General features: G+C 34.7%; 1 protein-coding gene across 1 annotated transcript in view; it reads left to right on the top strand.

The window, feature by feature from the left end:
• The first annotated feature begins 3,307 nt into the window (after positions 1-3,307).
• The window catches only part of LOC106133034 (ABC transporter G family member 23), a 32,748-nt gene continuing 23,979 nt past the window's right edge, over positions 3,308-12,076 (top strand). Inside the window, exon 1 of the mRNA XM_013332624.2 lies at positions 3,308-3,550. The gene's annotated coding sequence lies outside the window, so the exon portion shown is untranslated. The remainder of the gene's footprint in view (positions 3,551-12,076) is intronic.

Consider the following 12,076-nt stretch of genomic DNA (forward strand, 5'->3'; position numbering starts at 1 on the left):
TAGAAAAGCAAAATGTTTGCCGGAGAACCTAGTGTAGCAATTAACACTTTAAGATGAGACAGATACAGATGAAATTCGCACGCACAATCTGCCATCTCATCACATCATATGTCGCAATATGTCCGAGCCTCGGAAGTGCAGGCGACTAGGGGAGCTGACGCAACGTTTTCGCAAACTCAGAGCTTCCGCGGTCAAGTGAAACACAGTCTTGACACAGTTCGCAAACTATGCGCTTTGACCTGGAACATTGGACTATCTTTCTAACTAGCTGTGCCTGCAACTTCGTTCGCGTGGAATAGTTATTATTGGTATTATTGAAGGATGAATAATTTTCCCCTTTTTTTCACATTTTCCATTATTTCTTCGCTCCTCATAGTTGCAGCGTGATGTTATAGATATAGCCTAAAGCTTCCGCGTTCAAGTGAAACACAGTCTTGACACAGTTCGCAAACTATGCGCTTTGACCTGGAACATTGGACTATCTTTCTAACTAGCTGTGACCGCAACTTCGTTCGCGTGGAGTAGTGATTTTGGGTATCATTGAAGTCCTCAAGGACGAATAATTTTCCCCGTTTTTTCACATTTTCCATTATTTCTTAGCTCCTAATAGTTGCAACGTGATGTCATATAGCCTAAAGCTTTCCTCGGTAAATGATCTATTCAACGCAAAAAGAATGTTTCAATTCGAACCAGTAGTTTCTAAGATTAGTGCGTACAAACAAACAAACTCTTCTTTAGCTTTATAATATTAGTATAGATTCGAATTCTTTTCCTTTAATATTATTGTATACAGGGATGGTCAGTAATTATACCTAAGTGTGAAATAAACTTTGCCAGCTGATGCGTAGAGCACAATCTAGTCAAATATCAATTTAATCAATCTTATTAAGTAAAATTATCTCAGTAGGCGTAAAACTAAATACCTACATTTATAACCGATGCCCTTACGGTGAGGGAAAACATCGTGAGGAAACCTGCACATGGATGTGTAACCATGGTCGATCTAATACGTGTTAGGTTTATCTGTCAAGATTGCGGTGGTCAAATGGAAGTCGCTTTGTGTAAAAATCTGACTCACCCAATACAGAATCCATGGTCAAAGGCACAGCCCGGGCTCCTCCACAGAGTGGTGATGATAGATAGATAAATAAAACTCTTTATTGCACCATAAGAGTAAAACATACAAAACAACACAAAGCAGATATAGATGGTACAAAGGCGGACTTATCGCTAAAGCAATCTCTTCCAGTCAACCTTTGGGTGGAAGGAAACCAAACAGGAGATCGGCGTTGGCGCAGAGCAAGATAAATAAATGTTTGAATATGATAAAATACAAACAGAATATATATCTATATATAATGATAACGGAACTAAAGCCAGAAAGAAGTACAAGGAGAAGCATAAAACTAAAGACATACTTTAAGAACATAGTTGGCCTAAAAGGCGTTTACCAGAAAGGAGAACGGAGTGCTCCTTTTAACAACGATTCCAAATTAGACATGAACATTTTTACAATAAACGACTTTTTTTTTAATTCATCAAACCCTGAAACTTTGAAATGTGAAAACTTTCAAATTTGAGGGTAAAAACAATACGTTAATAAAGCTTATCATGATTGAATTTGTTACCTATTTAATATATGATTGACATTTTGATAGAAATAAGAATACACATACATATAAGGGTACAAGGAATTCTTGGTTTTCATTCGGAAATTAAAAAAAAAGTAAGCGTACAAAAGACATCAACGCGTTTGTATAATAAATAATTTGACCAAAATTAAAGACAATTAGGTATTTAGTAGGAACCAGTACAATTGTATAAAAGTTTCCTGGATTATATATAAGATTCCCCTTCAAAATTTGTTGAACCTGCTTCACTAAAATTTCCAAAATTTCCCTCATAAGAGGATACCTACATAAATATTAGTTTTATGTCATAAGTACTAGATAACAGTACAGGTAAACGAAAAATCGCTTTAATTTCTGTTCCCGCATGAATTTATGTATCCTATACATATGTACATACTTAAAATCACGTCTATAGCCCTTCCGGGGTAGACAGAGCCAACAGTCTTCACAAGGCTGATAGACCACGCTCAGTTGATAGCCCATCGCCTAAAAGAAAAATCCCAAGTTTATAAGCCTTTTTCTTATATGCATCCTATAATCCTTTTTTAGTACACCCTTCGACTTCTACGTTTTATATTCTACTAGCTTTTTTTAGCGCCACCTAAATGCGCGACTTTCGCAAAATTTAACAAACCCCACGGACACTGTATTTTTTTACCGGAATGATGTCCCTATTTAATTTAGACTTCTAATTATACATATATACGCCAAATTAAGAATTTTGGTTTAGTAGATAACGCGTTAGCAGACAACAAACAAACAAATAACTTACTCTCGCATTTATGACATTAGTTGGTATCAAGTGTTTGACAATATCTATTCATTCTTAGTGATATTATCTATGGTATAATTAACCACTACTTAACACGAAATAGTTAATTATAATACTCTATATATTTCTAAGTAGGTTAAATTATTCTTTGATTGATCAACATGAAATCGATACAATAATTGGCGTAACTCAGTCGTGTTCAAAACTGTACGGAGAAAGGTGTCTCATTTCGTGTGACGTCACGCTACGTACAACGTAGACATATAAACGTACAGATAGAGATATATTTTAATTCAGATCGTATTTATTTACACATACATAATCACGTCTATATCCCTTGCGGGGTAGACAGAGTTAATAGCTTTTAAAAGACTGAAAGACCACGTTCAGCTGTATGGATTAAATGATGGAATCAAGATTCAGATAGTGACAGGTAGCTAGCTCATCGTCTACTATTCCGATTTATTTTCAGTTTTATCAAGACTGTTGGCTGCGTCTTCCATGCAAAGAATACACACGTGATTAAATCAAAATCAGTTCATACACTTAATGAAAAAAATCTATACAAATATTTAAGCTTTCATAGATATTAAATAAGTAAAATTATTTTATCTGGCTGATTAAAACATATATAACGTAGGTATGTATATAAAACTGGAATTTACAACAATATTGAATTCAAGACTTTAATGAATCAAACAAAAGCACCTAGACTAGATTCAGTTTTATATTTCATGCGTTTCAATCATGATTTGCAAATATTTACAATGTTTCCTTGTAATATTTTAAAGCAATGTTAATTGTATGCAAATGATTTGTCAGTAAAAAAGTTTATTAATATTTATTAAACGGAAAAAAGTTTGCCACATCTCAAGGTTATTATATCTATGTTCAATCAGGAGAGAGCATTGTGGCTGCCAGTGTAGAGTAAGCCTCGGGTCGCGCGCGACGTTGCGGTAAAAGAAAACGTTCTATTTTCAAATTTGAACATCTGTCAAATCGAACGCGCTGTCGATCCGCAGCCAAAATTTCTTCTTTTTTTTTAGTATTGCCTGTGATTAGTTTATTCTTTTTAAGAAGTGCGATTTTGTGCCAGTGAACTGTGCAGAAACATCAAAAGTAAAAGGAGGTGAAACTATACATTTCGGTGAGATGTTTGTCATGCGTTCTCATTTTTTTTAATGTTTTATTTTTATTTATATTTATATTTTGGTGAACTTTTTAAAAAGAATAAATATTAACTAATAAAAATGTTAAACTTCCTACCCTTTGAGGATATAAAAAAAATATTGAATAAAACAACAAATCTTATGGCCTGTGAGTGAAAAATCGGAACATTTTTGCATGTATATTTTATGATACTTAAAAACTGCTATTACAATTACAAGAATAATTTAAAAATAAGGCGTGACACTAAAGCGTGACAAAGAAACAGCGTCAAAATTTAATACAAATGATTTATTATTATCCTTTCACTCTTCTGTTGATAACATAAACGATTTCTAAATAATAAAAAATTATAGAAATCTTAATAATACAAACATGAACAACTAGTTCATCCCAATTGGGTTGATGTCAAGCAGCCGACCGTTAAAACTTTACATAATTGCCAAAATTAATTATCACTCGGTTTATTCGAAAATTATGACAACCCAAGGCTTTGAATTGAACCAGCTACTTAAGGAGAAAAAGAGAATTATTTTGTGCCAAAATATTGGTTTTAATCGTTAGGGTTGCCTACGCTTAAGTATGAAAATACTCGCATGTTACTTGGAATAGTTACATTTGTTGATAAAAATACTTACACTTTTTTAACTCCTGAGAGAGCAGAACTGCGAAATTATTTTTAACCCTTAAGATGTGATGGTGGTGACTACCGGACTACCGGATAACGGAAGCGATGTCGCTAGCACAAGATATATATAAAACTTGATAAACCTAATTGATATATAATATTGGATTCGACAAACAGACAACTATCGAAACTTTGCTGTACAGAGCTGAAATTATTTGAAAAATATAAGGTGACTAAGGGATACGCTTATAAACTTAAATTATTCTTGTAGGCGATGGCTAGCAATCTGTTACTATTTAAATCTCAATCATATCATTAAGCCAAATAGCTGAACGTGCCCTTTAAGTCTTTTCGAGATTCAAAATTTTTATTTATTATTATGGGACATTTCAATGTCACTTAATAATTGTCTTTTCTTTTGGTTTCACAACATTGGTTGACGTCAAATAAATTACTTACAACTAAGTTAACTGCCGCTTCCAAAGCGTAAGTGCAGAAGAAGCAGTAACACACAGCGTTTGCTGGCTTTGTCTACCCCGCAAGGGATATAGGCGTGACTTTATACATGTATGTATGTACAGGCAAAAGCTAATCTATACACAGACTTATTATACTCCATTAATCTAATATTAATAAAATACACAAATAATTAAAATAATAAGAACGTTATATTCTGTTATAAGTGCGATTGAAAAATATTATCTTTGCGAAATTAAAAATAATAACTAATATTGCGTGACTGAAACTGAAACAATGGCCCTTTGCTGATGATTATCACTTAATTGTTATACACGAGTACATCTGAGGTTGGCTAACATCTGTGGTTAGACAGGAAGTGATGTTAAACGCTGGGTTAGAATGACCAATACGTTTTGATGTCGCTAATATGAATATTTTTTAAGTAAGCTTTAAAATGTTTATTTTTATAATATTTTGATTGAATAAAATTAGATAAAAAACTTGATGAAAACCTAATCTAAGTTTGGATAATTGTGAAGTTGAGGTTATTGAAAAAAATGCTACAGTGCATTTTGTTACCGCTTCTTCTGTACTGACGCTTTGGAAGCGGCAGTAAACTTAGTTTTAAGTTATTTATTTTACGTCAACCAATGTTGTAAAACCAAAAGATATAAGACAATTATAAAGTAATATTGAAATGTCCTATAATAATGAATAAAAAATTAGAATTTGGTATGAACACAGAGATCCTAGGATCATAATATCACTTTATCAGACATTACAAACTTTATAATTGATGCTTCCTAGAACGACCATGAAATTTTTTTATGGTAAGTAACAAGTAATTGTCTTATATATTTTTTTTAATAACGATCATTATTATTCAAAGAAGGAATAAAAAAAAATAGAAATAATTTGACAAATTGGAAAAACAGGAGTGAGATTTAGCTTTTGTGTGGGAGACGGACTAACAGTATTCTATCCAATTATTCAATAGTTTCTTTCAAATTTGCCTCATATATATTTACATTTCTAATCTCTGGAAAATGAGGAAAACGTTTAATAGATTTTTAAACTGTAATGTCCGATGACGATGTCCAACATCATAATACTCATTCATGAAAAAGTATGAATAAATGCAATTGAGATAGTGTGACAATGCGAGCTTGCCTATCGCGTAAACGGACAATCTCAATCCCAATCCAAAAGCGCGGGAAAAAAATCATATATACATACATATGGTCACGTCTATATCCCTTGCGGGGTAGACAGAGCCAACAGTCTTGAAAAGACTGAATGGCCACGTTCAGCCATTTGGCTTAATGATAGAATTGAGATTCAAATAGTGACAGGTTGCTAGCCAATCGCCTAAAAACGAATCCCAAGTTTGTAAGCCTATTTCTTGGTCGCCTTTTACGACATCCATGGGAAAGAGATGGAGATGTCCTATTCTTTTTTTGTATTGGTGCCGGGAACCACACGGCAAAAAAAATCAGCTGGACTTAACCTTCCATGAATTCCTTTCCACTTCCCCTGGTCACTGACCGAAAGCCAGTCACTTCGTTTAGTATTCCAGAGGTTTTGCTAGTGAAATTAACCTTCACTACCCATTCTGGGCACGCGTGCCTTCGTAACATGCCCTTGACGCCTGCGCAACGAAGATTCGCCGCAAATATATATGGCGGGACGATGATGTTGTGAAAACTAGGGGGGTTATTGATGATTTTGACGTGACGATTCTGTTGATAGTCTCTATTTTGTAGAGGGGAAGAGAAGAAGAGAGGAGAAGGCGGAACTTTAGCTTCTTAAGAGTGTTCTGTGAATTTTATTTATCTCAGTATTTAAAGACTATCCTGTAGGCGTTAAGAAATTTAAAGTTCTTTTTTTTTTAATATCCACAGCAATAAATTTCTTTTTTAATACTCAACAATATTTTTTTATGGTTTGGTTAAACAATGTTCGTTACATGATGCCTCTTGCGTTGAATAGAAAATTAAAACTTAAAAAAATACCTTTGTCATTTCGAAGTCTTTTAAATAGTTTATTCGTTTAAAGTGCGGGTTGATAAACATTCAGTTCTATTTTATTTTTAAAAACTTATAGGTACTATCTATAAAAAAAGAAGAAAATGCTGCAGTGCATTTTATTACCGTTTCTTCTGCACTGACGCTTTGGAAGCGGCAGGAAACTTAGTTATTAGTAATTATTTTGACGTCAACCAATGTTGTGAAACCAAAAGATATGACAATTTATTAATTAAGTGATGTTGAAGTGTCCCACAATCTATACTAATTTATAAAGTTGAAGATTTTGTTTGTTTGATTGAACGCGCTAATCTCAGGAACTACTGGTTCGAATTACAAAAATATTTTTGTGTTAAATATACCATTTATCGAGGAAGGCTTTAGGCTATATAACATCACACTGCAACTATTAGGAGCGGAGGAATAATGGAAAATGTGAAAAAAAAAATGGGAAAACTTATTCATCCTTAAGGGCTTCAATGATGCCCAAAATAACTATTCCATGCGGACGAAGTCGCGGGCACAGCTAGTTTTATAATAAATACTTAGACAGATAAACATCCAAGACCCAGTCCAATCAGAGAAAGTTCGTTTCTCATCATGCCATCACCGGGATTCGAACCTGGGACCTCCGATGTCACAGACAAGCGTATTACCGCTGCGCCACAGATGACTCCAACCGAAATAACCGCGTGAACGATTGGAGTTTAATTGTAACGCAGGCGGAGCCGCGCGCAAAAGCTAGTAACATTATAAAGGAAATAAACACGGAAAGTCATTACCGTACGGACCTCTCGGGATTGGAATCATTATATCGAAATTATGTTTTTGCTAGACTTTACTTTCTCGCTAATTCGATACATACATGTATACATACACATAATCACGTCACGTTTAGCTGTACGGCTTAATGATGGAATTAAGATCAGGTTGCTAGTCTATCGGCTAAAAGAAGAATCCAAACTTTATTATAGCGTCTTAGTCGCCTTTTACGACATCTAAAGGAAAGAGACGAAGAACAGAATAGAATAGATTTCTTCAAAATTGTATACAAGGTTATTGACGTCACATCACTTAAATCTAATTATAACTACTACCACTTCCAAAGCGCATGTGTAGAAGAAGCGGCGGAACAAACTACACTGCAGCATTTTCACCGGACGTCTATTTACAAATATAGATCTCTTAAATCTTAATCGTGGAAGAATGCACATTGTCTACATTAAAAAAAACATGAATGGAATGTAAAACTAATTTATAAGACCTATTCTGAAATGCCAGGAACCACACGGCCTAATCATCATCTTCCTGAGCTAGTTATCCTAAAAACATAGCTTTCAATCATTCGCCCCCTTGAATTTAGCGCCACTACATAAAACGAGACATGTTTTTCGCAAAGCGTACGGGAATTATAGTGTTTGCCGGGACCGCATATCTTTCTTCATACTCTTAATTATATATACTTACTAGCTGTCCCGGCAAACGTTGTTTTGCCATATAAATATTTCTTAAGTAATTTAAAAAAATGTTAAGGGTAACCCTTAACACTTAGGGGTATGAAAAATAGATGTTAGCCGATTCTCAGACCTACTGAATATGCATGCAAAATTTGGTTAAAATCGGTAATCGGTCGGTTTCAGAGGAGTACGGAGACAAACATTGTGACACGAGAATTTTATATAAAGAAAGATGCAGAATTTCAAAGAAGATTATGGTTCAGTAGATAACGCGTGAAGAGGCAACAAACAAACATATAAACATACTTTCGCATTTATAATTTTAATTGGGATAATCAGGTATAGATAATTGGATCACCGTTTGAATCGTACATAAATTAAGCGAACATGTGCTCATATCACGTGTCCTGTAAGCGTTTTAGAAAGAATGCGTAATAGAGTAATAGACATACATACATATGGTCATGTCTATATCACTTGTGGGGCAGACAGAGCCAACAGTCTTAAAAAGACTGATAGGCCACGCTCAGCTATTTGGTTTAATGATAGAATTGAGATTCAAATAGTGGCAGGTTGCTAGCCCATCGCCTAAAAAAAGAATCCCAAGTTTGTAAGCCTATCCCTTAGTCGCCTTTTACGACATATATAGGAAAGAGATGGAGTGGTCCTATTCTTTTTTGTACTGGTGCCGGGAACCACACGGCATAAAAATAGAGTAATAGACATGAACACATAGTTTGCTAGAAAAACTAGTGTCATTTATAAATACCACAGGTATTTTCGATGATATTAGAATCATGTTACAATGATCCATGGTCACAGAGCGACCACAAATCATCGTAATATGATTCGAAACGTCCAAGATAAACAAAGGTAATAATACCTTAACGTTTATTACCTTAGTATTTATAAAATAGTATAATGCAACGCCGTGTGGTTCCCGGTACTAATAGCAAAAAGAATAGGACCACCCCATCTCTTTCCCATAGATGTCGTCTAAGGCGACTAAAGGATAGACTTGTATACTTGGGATCCCTCTTTTAGGCGATGGGCTAGCAACCTGTCACTATTTGTATCTCAATTCCTTTGTAAAGCCATACAGCTGAATGTGACATGTCAGTCTCTTTGAGACTGTTGGCTCTGGCTACCCCGCAGGGGATATAAACGTGTCTATATGTTATATTATGATGCAACGCGTTAAGTTTAAAATTCAGTTAAAACTCGTGGCATTATAAAAAGACTCAGACTCAGACAAAAGGCATTTTGTTTAACTAAGCCTTCCCTAAGACCTAAAGGTTCATTTGTTTTCAAAATAATTATGAGATGTATCAATTTAATTCCATCATTCAATCATGCGCTATTAATCTATACTAATATTATAAGAGTGAAGAGTTTGTTTGTGTGAAAGCGCTAATCTCAGGAACTACTGGTTCGAATTGAAGAATTCTTTTTGCGTTGAATAGACCATTTAAGGAGCAAAGAAATAATGGAATTTGTGAAAAAATCGGTGAAAATTATTCATCCTTGAGGGCGCCAATGCCCAAAATAACTATTCCACGCGGACGAAGTCGCGGGCACAGCTAGTTACAAATATAATTAAACGCCAAAGTTTTGAAAAACATGAAAAGGACAAAAACTCATAAATTATTCCGGTTAATTTCAATACAAATGTTTTTTTATTATAAAAAATATGTGAACAATAGACAAAGTAGAGGTTATGAAAAATGATATAGAACATCATGTTTTTTCACGTTAAGAACGTCATAATTGTCGCCTTTTTTTCTGTTATAACCATCATTCTGAGTCATCATTTTACACGGGGTGTTAGGTACATTTCACAGCAGAATGGAATGCTGTAAGTTTTATTTTACAAGTTTATCCTATAAAAATGGTGGATTTCTGACTTGAAGATGCTTTAATTTTTTAGGTATTTTTTTTTTATTTGCCTTAAATTTTCTGTTTAGGTATTATGTAGGTCCGTATAGTATTTTGCAAGGGAAAGTCCTTAAACTATTTCATATTTATTAATATTCTTGAAAACTAGTACACTGAAAAAAACTAGTACACTGAAAAATCTCATACAAAAAAACAAGAAGTAAAACTAATACCGTCAGCGAAACGTGGCCTTCGGATCTCGTGACTACGCTTTGTCTACCCCGTAAGGAATAAAAACGTCATACGCTTATAGAATTCGAAATAATGCAAGACCATAGAAGTGGTAAGCACTGATGACTGTGACATCGAAACTGATGATTGATGATTCCATTTTTCATACTTATCAATTCATTTGACAGATTTACATCTGTGCAGAAAACTGCGTCCTGAATTCCTTTAGTTTCAGGTGAAACATATTATTTCTAATGCATTCATCTGCATATGCGCAGGCATATTCTATTATTAATATATTATTATAATTATCAAAATATGCCTGCGGCTATGCGTAGAACAATAAATTCCTCTTGGTGCACATCCTACTAATATTATAAATGCGAAAGTTTGTGAGTATGTCAGGATGTCAATATTGATGTTTGTTACTATTTCACGCAAAAACTACTGAACCGATTACGATGAAATTTGGTATGTAGATAGCTGAAGACCCAGAATACCATATAAGCTACTTTTTATCCCGAGTTCCCGCGGGATTCATAGTGTTTCCATGCGGACGAAGTCGCGGGCGGCCTCTAGTATCACATAAAGAAGGCTGCTGGTTGATATTTCAATCGTGCATCTTTTATAAACTCATATTGATTCCGATGTTCATGGCAATAATTCTTAAACCAATATTTATGTTCTAACCCGGGACCGGCGTCTACCGTAACCGTGATAATCACGCAATTGACTGACGTAACGGAATGACAGATCACTGGGTCGCGGTCTCTCGGACCGGTTTCGAACGGGGAACCAGGTTAAACAAACCTGAAGCCTTTAACGCACTTTCTAGAAGACGTATTGACCGCTCGAAATACTATTTTTAGAGTTATAATATAGAATTAGTTATGTTAAACTAAAGGAAACAGTAATTAGACATCTCGTTAATTTGCTTTCTACAGAAATTTCGATAAATCCTCTCTTAGCGCATTCGAAGACCACATAAAAAACCTACATACCACATGTAATACATAGATACATACATAAAGTCACGTCTATATCCCCTAAGGGGTAGACAGAGCCAACAGTCCTGAAGAGACTGACAGGCCACGCTCAGCTTCATGTAATAGACAATCAAAAAAAAGATGTTCATTCGATCGAGCAAGATTTTTTTTGTTTCTCGAATCGAGTCTCTGAGAAATGAAAAAACGTCCGGCATAATTACCCAAACCTTAGGTCAAATGAGCACGTCTGTCCGGCTATTATGATCTGGCAACCCAGCATTCACCAGTTCTTACCAGTAATACAATTTTTTTTTAAATATATTGTTTGTTACTTTATTCGAAATTCAATATCATAAACCATAGATATGAATAGACCCTGAATGTCGCGTGTCAAATTACGCGGCAAAAAAAGTTACAAATAAAACTCTTTTAAAACCTGTTTTAGTTATCGTCCCATGAAAACCGAAGAGTGGTCAAAAAAATAAATTAAAAAATATTGAATTGATACACCGCACAAAAGATAAATAACAAATGATGACGTTCAATCCCCAAGATACTTTTAATGTATTTTTTTTTTAATTACTTAGTTAAATACGAAATGGCAGAAACGCTCTCTTCCACATCCAAATTTTTTTTTTTTTAATTAAAAATCAGCTATTTACATTTAGCGGCAGTAGGTCACAGCTGGCCAGTGACCAGCGCCGGCGCAATGACCCCGTTCTGACCGCTCTTACGTGCTGTGACGTCACGGATGTAACTGCTGGCTATACTACCTTCTGCTTTGTGACTTTGTCCAAAGTCCAATACTTCCCGGAAGGCTGTTGTTAAAAAAAATATTTCCCCCTT

Source organism: Amyelois transitella, chromosome 23, assembly GCF_032362555.1.
Source record: "Amyelois transitella isolate CPQ chromosome 23, ilAmyTran1.1, whole genome shotgun sequence".
Lineage (NCBI taxonomy): Eukaryota > Metazoa > Arthropoda > Insecta > Lepidoptera > Pyralidae > Amyelois > Amyelois transitella.